The sequence below is a fragment of the Crocuta crocuta genome, unplaced genomic scaffold, assembly GCF_008692635.1.
Source record: "Crocuta crocuta isolate KB4526 unplaced genomic scaffold, BGI_CrCroc_1.0 scaffold13, whole genome shotgun sequence".
NCBI lineage: Eukaryota > Metazoa > Chordata > Mammalia > Carnivora > Hyaenidae > Crocuta > Crocuta crocuta.
In genome coordinates, this window is record NW_027530007.1 from 3,276,421 (window position 1) to 3,286,075 (window position 9,655).

General features: G+C 39.3%; 1 protein-coding gene across 4 annotated transcripts in view; it reads left to right on the top strand.

Moving 5' to 3' along the window:
* The window catches only part of RERE (arginine-glutamic acid dipeptide repeats), a 439,014-nt gene that overhangs the window by 151,320 nt on the left and 278,039 nt on the right, over nt 1-9,655 (top strand). The gene's annotated exons all lie outside the window — the stretch shown is intronic.

Below are 9,655 nucleotides of genomic sequence, written 5' to 3' on the forward strand. Positions count from 1 at the left end.
TTTTTTTTTTTTAATTGAGATTAGGTTTAATAGCCCTACGGAGCCATAGTTGTTCCTTTTTTTTTTTCAATACTAAGTCAGAGAGGTAGATACACTTTGTTTTTTGTTTTCTGCCATAAGTGAATATTTTTTTGTTTTATACATTTAATGGTATTCTGTCCAAAGCAGCATCAGTAACTCTGGGGGATGGTTCCCTCTAGACTACAGCAGACAGACTGTCAAGTTATCATCGTATCATCAAAGGTTTGTGGAGAAGCCCTCTCCCCTTTATTCTCTTATCTCTCTCTTTTTAAGAAATATTTATTTATTTAGGTAATCTCTACACCCAACATGGGGCTCAAACTCACGAGCCCAAGATCGAGTCTCATGCTCTATGGACCTAGCCAGCCATCCCCCCTCCTTTTCTCTTTAGGAGAGTTCAGCAACTTAATTTCTCTAGTCCTTAAGTAGAATTATTGAATCTAGCTAGTGCCTCTTGGCGCCACTGTCAAGCAGAGAATGAGGGAAAAGTGAAGAATAAGTCTGGAGGGAGAAATGGGATGAAAAGGAAAAACAGGGAGGCAGGGAGGTGCACGTGTGTGGTGTTGAGTTGTGGAATGCCTGGAAAGTGGCTGTGGGGCAGGGGAGGGGGTGCCACTTGGCTTCACTGGGCCCCCATCCTCTCTTTTTTTTTTTTTAAATGTTTTATTTATTTCTGAGAGAGAGAGACAGTGTGAGCAGGGGAGGGTCAGAGAGAGAGAGAGGGAGATACAGAATCTGAAGCAGCCTTCAGGCTCTGAGCTGTCAGCACAGAGCCCGACGTGGGGCTCAAATCCATGAACTGTGAGATCATGACCCGAGCCGAAGTCAGACGCTTAACCGACTGAGCCACCCAGGTGCCCCCCATCCTCTTTCTACTTGTATGTGTGCAAGCATTGGTGTTCCCAATCATGTAGGCATTTGATACCTAAAATATTGGTACTTTGTAACATTTGGTACATTTGGCTTATGAAGTTATTCAATTGAAGTTTGGTGAATTGTTCTAATAGAGCTTTAGAGTCCTGTTTTTTTTTTTTTTTTTTTTTTAAAGGTGAAGAAAGCAAGGCACAGAATTGGTAAAATAATAGAACCTAATTTCTTTCTTTTCTTTTTAAAATTTTTAAAAAAATGTTTACTTTTGAGACAGAGAGAAGGAGAACGTGGGGTCGGGGTGCACAGAGAGAAAGGGAGATACAGAATCTGAAGCAGGCTCCAGGCTCTGAGCTGTCAGCACAGAGCCTGACATGAGGCCCAAACTCACAAGGTGAGATGATGACTTGAACCAAAGTCAGATGCTTAACCAATTGAGCTACCCAGGCGCCCCCTTTTTTATTTTTTAAATATTTATTTTTGAGAGTGAGAGAGACAGAATGTGAGTAGAGGAGGGGCAGAGAGAGAGAGGGAACCACAGAATCCAAAGCAGGCTCCAGGCTCCAAGCCATCAGCCCAGAGCCCGACCTGGGGCTTGAGCCCATAAACTATGAGATCATGACCTGAGCCGAAGCTGGACACTCAACCACCTGAACCACCCAGGTGCCCCAGTAGAGGCTAATTTCTGATTGGTGTCTTTGGGCTTCACTAGTGCTCATTCTACAAAACCCATATAGCATTGTATAGTCTTATCTCCCACTTGTGAATTTGATCTTTCTGAGACTCCGGTTCTTTGGATTGAATTAAGCCATGTGAAAGAATCACTTGTCATTTCTAATAAAGGCTTGATTTAAGAAACCTGATTGAGGCTGGAGTACCTATGAAAAGTACATCCTTACTTGCCTCTATAATTTTTATTTTAGCTTGTTACTGGAGTCAGCATTTTTCTTAAATAATCATTACATGTTCACACTTCTGGATATAGAGACATTAGTAAGTCCTGTGCTGTTATCTTTGTTTTGTAGGTAATACTGATTTTTATCATCTGTACATGGGAAGGCTTGTCAACACATAGTAAACATTTTGACCTCAAAGAAACCAGGAAATATAAACAAGATATGGTCACAGTCATTTTAAGAAAGTTTATGGTGGGTCATACTGAGTAGGACAGATTCCCACGGTCCGAACAACAACAAAAATGCAAATAGCAAAATTTGACTTGAACAACAAGACACCCCCAAGAAATGACATGAAATTTTCATACTGCCTCAGAAGAAACTAGTTGTGTAGTGTAAGAAATATGGAGAATTTATTGTATCATATTCTATAAATGTTATAAAGGAAGGGAGATGTAATTTATTTGCAGTTATTAGTCATGAAATTTTGAAGAATATAGAACCCCACTTTATTATGGACAGCCTGTAGTATAAGGAAAGGAATAAGTCCCCATTTCACACATGAATAAACAGACTTAATCTCATGATATGACAGAGCTACAGCACAAAGGACAGCCTGGGGATGAGGAAGGCAGAAATCTTTGTAACTTAACCAAAATAGGGTAGGATTCAGAGTAAACGAGACTTGTGATCAAAATAAGCCTCAAGTCTCATTAGGGCTTTGCATGATTATGTTGAAGAAGAGGAGAAAAATATTTTTGGTGTGCAGCTTATTATACTTAGGGGTCTACTTCTCAAACTTAGAACCATGTTGAATAACTGTATTTGTTCAGATCTCTCAATATGAGTATTAGGATATAAAATAATCCATTTCAGTTTCTCCTCCCACTTCTGACTTGATTCTTTAATGCTTACCTTAGAATTCCAACTACAGACTGTATTTCTTTTTCTTTCTTTTTTTTACCGAGATCTCTGAAAATTGGTGTTGAGCTTCAATTTCAGGTAATTCCTGTCTTGATCTATAATAGAGATAAATTCCACTTTGTTGTCTTCTTTTTTTTTTTAAGATTTTATTTTTTTAAGCAATCTCTGCATCTAACATGGGGCTTGAACCCACAACTCCAAGATCAAGAGTTAACACGCTCTACCCACTGAGTCACCCAGGCACCTCTGTCTTCTTGATTTAATAGAAGTTCTGTGATTCAGAACTTGAAGTCCTACTCAATCCCAAATTTTGTTTAATAGTACATTTTAAACTGCAGCCAAATTGAGACATTAATGATTTTAAGTTTCCTCTTGTATTTTATATTTATGGGGACAGTAGAAAAATATATAGAGAATGATTAAGCTAAGCAAATATTTGTATTTTGCCACAGTGTTAGATGTTCTAAAGTCACATATTTGCTATAGAAATTAAAAATGAGCTAAACCAAAGAACCAGCAATCTTACCTTTTAAGATGGTAACATATGGCTTCCAAAACCTTCTTTTCAAAGCATCTGATAAAAATATTTAAGAAAAAGACTCCATAGTTACTATGAAGAATTTGGTGATCTATGTATGAGATCCTTCTAGTTTATTCCATTTATATACAGTTCATATCTGGTTTGGTTTGGAAGTTTTTGGACCATTTTAGAAGTGGAGTTTATTGTTGGTTACATGTCTCTTCTTGCTACGTCTTTCCCCACCCCTCCATTTAGTTTTCTTTCTGGATCATTTCTGCTAGCTTTTTTGTAAGTAAGAAAGACAATTTTTTTTTTTTTTTAAAAGTAGGCTCTATCCATGACCAGTGTCGGGCTCAAACTCACTACCCTGAGATCAAGAGCTGCAGGCTTTACTGACTGAGCAGCCAGGTGCCCCATGACACAGGGTTTTAAAAGTCCAGGAAGTTTGTTAATAAGGACCTCCCTTCCCTATTCTTAGCATTTTTATCTCTTGGTGCTTATGGTTATTTTACAATGATTTTTTCAAATTTCCATTCTCTCTTTTGTTTTACATGCTTTCCTGCTTTCTTTTTCTTGTCCTCCACTTAGCTGGTTGAGCTCTTGGAAATTTTGACCTGTACTTTGTAGAGGATGTATGGTGATGCTTTCTTGACATATATTCCTGCAGAATTGACCTTATTAGTGAAAAGCATTTTTTTCTTATTTTTTTATTTACCTGTATCCTTTTTGTTCCGGGTTATAGTATTTGCATTTCCTAATATGAGTTGGATATGAACAATGAAATGGCATTCTTTCGCTTCCAAATTAGTAAAGTTTTTCACTTGCCAGTGAGGAACTAAGGTGGTGTAATCCCCCGCCCCCTTTTTTTTTTTTTTTTAAAGATTTTCTTAAAAAGAAAATCCTGGTCGAGTGCTTTTTTTTCCTCCCAAGGACCCATTTAAGCATAGATGTTCTATTTCACAGGGTCTCTTTCCTTTTTTCCTCAAGGCCTATGATTCTGATTCCTATGCCTTAAGAGCTAAGTTGTTGTTTTTTTTCCGCCCAGACTCTTCCCTCATCCTCCTTACTACTTCCTTTTCCCCCCAGTCCATATGACTTTCTGTCCTTTTTGAATTGCTCCTTCCTGTTGTCAGAGTCCTTCTGGAAACATTTTGTATGGAATACAGTACGTTGCATTCAAGCTAGAATTCCTTGGGGAGAATTTGCTCTATAGACCACCACCCTTCTTTTGCTTGCTTTCTCAGATTTAGAAGCTCTTTCAGTGGAAGGAAATAGTTGCTCACATTTTGGCCTCCTCTCAAGGCAGATGGCTGACCTTGCCCCTCAGAGAGATCATTGGTACTTGGCACTTGGAGGGTGAAAGTAGGTGTTCCTGAGAAAGGCAACTCATACAAATACTTAAGGTTCCCCTCCCACCCCTCCGCCTTTTTCTTCTTCTTCATGCTTATAATGACATAGTCAAAAAGCTAGAATGGTTACTGGTCAAGTTCATCTAGCCTTCCCCACTTTCCCCAGAGTCTCTGTGAAAAGGGTGTTGGTGACTGCCAGCCTTCCAAAACATTAACTCTCCTGCCACACACCCATCTTATAACACTCCTCTCCCCACACATTGCTTCAAAACCCCGCCTCCCCTGGGTTATTGCTTTAAGGTGAGTACCATTGGATTGATTTATGGAAAGATGTTTATGGCTCAAATTTTAGGGAGGAATTTTATTAAAATATCCCTGCCTAAAATCATGGGTTCTTCCTCTTCTGCCTCCCTTCCTGTGTATAAGCAGCCTGCGATAATCACCACAAGTGGCAGATAAAACCAGGGAAGTGCTCAGGGAGTGCTTTGAGATATTTCAGTCATTACTTAGAAATAAGTGATTGAAAACATATGCTCCTAAAAGCCCTCGTTTTGTAGAAACACAGAACTTTGCCTGTCATGTTTTGTTATAAATATAGAGGTAACTTACCAACTTTGCAGAAATTGGGGTTTTGTTTTTATTGTGAAGAGAAATGTGTAGCCTCCTGCATACCCACACAGTACTTGCATAGGATTGGAAAAATCTTCCAAGAGGAGATAGACTTATGATTTTATCTAGACTGTCATTACATATTGTCTTATCTGCCAGAGAGACACTAGGCCCTGATTTTACAGTGATGGCATCATACATTGAGTGAGTCAGAGGAGATCAGTGTGGAAGAAGGATTTCCAAAGTGATGCTGACACTGTAAGATAATGGAACCTGTGATTTTAAACTTGGCAGATGAGACTCTGGTTAGATAAAAGGTATAGTGGGGAAAAATGCTTTCTTGCTCTTTTTTCCTCAGGTCAAGTTGTGTAAATTGCTGAAAGAGTAGAGGAAAGAAGCCTTAGACTGCTAAGGGACTTTCTTACCGTGTCTTTTCTAAGAAGAATTGCTGTCTTTGTGAGAGTCCAGGATAAAGCCACTGGATTCACATTTATGCACATTCTTGTACTTGGAGCTATTAGAGTTGATTAAAAGGGAGTAGGTTATTGATGAAATGGGATTCTTAATATTTTTATTTATATACATTACATTAATCAGTGCTGTCTAATAGCACTTACTATGGTGTTGGAAATGTTCTGTATCTGCTCTGTCCAATATGGTAGCTCCTAGCTACTTACTGGTAAGTACTTGAAATGTGGTTAGTATAGACTGAGGAACTGAATTTTTAATTTTATTTAATTTCAATTATTTTACATAGGCATACATGGCTACTGGCTACTATATTGGACAGCACAGCCCTGTGTTAATCTCCTAAGTGAGTCACATGGCTATATAATAAATAACATCTGAGGGCATTTTCTCACCAACAGGCATGTTATAATTTTGTGGACATGTGGTTTTATTTATTTTCTTTTAGAGAAAGTTGAAATTAAAAAGGGAGTATAAAGGGCACCATTAGTATGTGACATGAAAGTTGCAATTTAAATTTTAAACAAAAAACCCAGAAGTAGCCTGTTTTCATGTATTTAAGAAAAACATTAATGAGAACCTTATTATTCTGCCTTAATGATCTGTGTTCTTTGATTGTAAGAGGAAAGCCTATTAGTGGATAGTGAAAAATGAAGCCTAATTAATAAATGGATTTCATTCATCAATTATTTGATTGCTTTCAAAGTTAAACATGGTATAATTTCTACTCCTAGGAATCTAAGCAGAAACAGGAGACCATGCTTATGCAGCCAGAGTAGGTTGGTGTGAGGAAAAGAGGTTCCCAGAGGTCTGTGAGAGCCCTTTAGAGGGGTTTGGGGAGTCAGCAGGCTTCTCTGAGAACTGTCAGTTCTTCCTAGTTAGCAATACAAACTGAAACACTCCTAGGATTGGCTGGAAGTATTCTCACATCCCACCTTCTGCAAGATGTGTACTGTGCTGTGGGGTTCTAGGGATGTGTAGAGCATGGCCTTTTTGTTCATATCTTTGTATCTGCTAGGCATTGGGTTATTTTACTTCTTCCTCACGACAACTCCATGGCATGTGTTATATTATTATCTTTTTATAGATGAAGAAACCAAACTTTAAGTTATTATTTTTAATGTTTATTCATTTTTGACGGAGAGAGACAGACTGAGAGCAGGGGAGGGGCAGAGAGGGAGGGAGACACAGAATTTGAAGCAGCCTCCAGGCTGTTAGCTGTCAGCACAGAGGCCGATGTGGGCTTGAACCCACTAACTGTTAGATCATGACCGGAGTGGAAGTTGGACACCCAACCGACTAAGCTACCCAGGTACCCCAAGAAACTAAAGTTTAGACAGAGCAGTTGACTTGCCCATGGTTTAAAGCTAGCAAGGGCCAGAGTGTGTTTCTGTTTGTAAAGGTTTACAGAGAAGGATGAGAGGAGACAATATATGAAACACATGAGTTACTAAATAAGAAGGTATTTTACATTAGTAACACATGTTAAAATGGGAAGCTGTAAGATACAGACTATGATCTGATTGCAAAAGGAATTCATTAAAAAGGGGCAAGAATAGTATGGCATGGTTTGGAGGCATTAAGGATTACTTCTCAGAGGACTTGGTTTGGACTTTTATGATACATAGTTATTCAACAAATAGTTTGTTTTTTTGAAAGTTTATTTATTATGAAGGGTGGAGGGAGCGTGCAGGAGGGGCAGAGAGAGAGAAAGAGAGAGAATCCCAAGCAGGCTCTGTACTGTCAGCACAGAGCCTGATGTGGGGCTCGAACTCAAGACTGTGAGATTATGACCTGAACTGAGATCTAGAGTCAGACACTTAACTGGACACTTAACTGACTGAGCCACCCAGGTGCCCCTCAACACATGTTTATTGAGCTATTAGTAAAGACGGTGTGAACAAAGGTGAAAGAGAGTAGTAAGTCCCAAGTGTGGGGGATGCATATAAAGGGTTTTTATTGGATGGTTGTGGGAGAACAAGGTTATATAGTGAGGACAGAAGACACGGTTTCTTAAAGGAGGCAATTGGACACATAGTCTCTCCTCAAAAGTTCTTTTATAAAATTAAGATATAATTGACATATAATACTATATATATTAGTTATAATATTGTAAGACATATTATAGTGATTTGATATTTGTGTAACCATTGCAAATTGTAACCATTTTGCAATATACACAAATCTAGTTAACATCTAGTTAGTTAACATCTATCACCACACAATTACAAAAAAATTTTTTTTATGTTTATTTATTTTTTAGAGCATGAGCAAGGGATGTGCAGACAGAGAGGAAGACACAGAATCCATGTAGGCTCTAGGCTCTGAGCTATCAGCACAGAGCCCAGTGTGGGGCTTGAACTCACGAACCGCAAGATCGTAACCTGAGTTGAAGTTGGACACTTAACCGACTAGGCCAGCCAGGCGCCCCACAGAATATTTTTTTATGTTGAGAACTCTGTGTGTGTGTGTGTGTGTGTGTGTGTGTTGAGAACTTTTTAAAAGATTTTTTTAAATAGTTTATTTATTTTTGAGACAGAGACAGAGCATGAGTGGGGGAGGTGCGGAGAGAGAGGGAGACACAAGATCTGAAGCAGGCTCCAGGCTCTGAGCTGTCAGCACAGAGCCTGACGCAGGGCTCGAATCCACAAATCGTGAGATCATGACCTGAGCCGTAGTTGGATGCTTAACCAACTGAGCCGCCCAGACGCCCCAAGAACTTTTAAGATTTACTCTCAGCAACTTTCAAATGTACATTACAGTATTATTAGCTGTAGTCACTGTGCTCTGCATTATGTCCCATGAATTATTTTATAACTGAAAGGTTGTACGTTGTGACACACTTAACACATTTCTTGAAAGTTCTTGAATGTGGGTATTCAAAATTGAAACAAAACATAGGTGTCATTTGTGTTTAGAGAGAATAAGAACTGAGTTCTAGGTTAAAGGAGGGCACTGGGAATAGAGAAAAAGATTGATAGTATTTTTCCAAATGTTCTCCCCCAAAATTATGTTGTTCGTGGTTATGATCAGTCATACCCACCTGCTTGCTGTTATTTCCAGCCTATGATGTGGTGTTTATCACTGACTGATGGATCATCTCAGGTGGCCCCAAGGGAGATTCTGTCTTTTCCCTGGCTTGGGGCCTGGGTTGTGGCAAGGGCACATTAAGACCAGAAATACTCCCACTGCTTTGGCACCCAATGGTGTTTTTAGGTGTTCAGGGTCTCTCTCTCTCTCTTTTTTTTTTTCTCTTGAGATCCTGATATCCCCCTGCTGTTTGTTAACACTTTAATATCCCACTTGAGGGAGCGGCTTCCTCTCCCTTGCTGTCTGGCAGATTCTTTTCCTTAAAACTCTCTTCCTTTCTGTCCCTCTGTCCTTCTTTTGTTCCTTGGTAGAAAGTATCTGACGTGGCTTTATTTAGTCCTTCAGCTTGCCTTCAAGACTCTTTTGTGAAGTGAATCCTTCTTTATATGGTTCTGTAGTTTAAGTTGATGTTTGTCTCTAGCATGAGGAGAAGATGACCAATTGAATACTTTGGAGAACTTTTCTAAAATCTAATCAGTGATTAAGCGACCAGTTGATGTGGCAGGTATTTGGGGACATCAGTTCCGAACAAGACCTTTCAAGGATTAGTTAAGTGCAGTTAAGTTGAAGAATTTCCATTACCCTTGTCTCCAGCTTACATACTATTCTAAGGAAGAATGAGAGTTGGAATTGATCTTTTTTTTTAATGTTTATTTTGGGAGAGAGAGAGCGAGTGCAAGTGAGTGCAAGTGCATGAGTGAACAGGGGACGAGAGGGCTGGGGGAGAGAGAGAGGGAGAGAATCCCAAGCAGGCTCCATGTTGTCAGTGAGGAACCCAACGAGGGCCTCAATCTCACAAATTGAGATCATGACCTGAGCCAAAAATAAAAAATCAGATGCTTAACTGACTGAGCTACCCAGGTGTGCACCACCCCCTTTGGGGGCAGTGATTTTTTTTTTTTTTTTTTTAT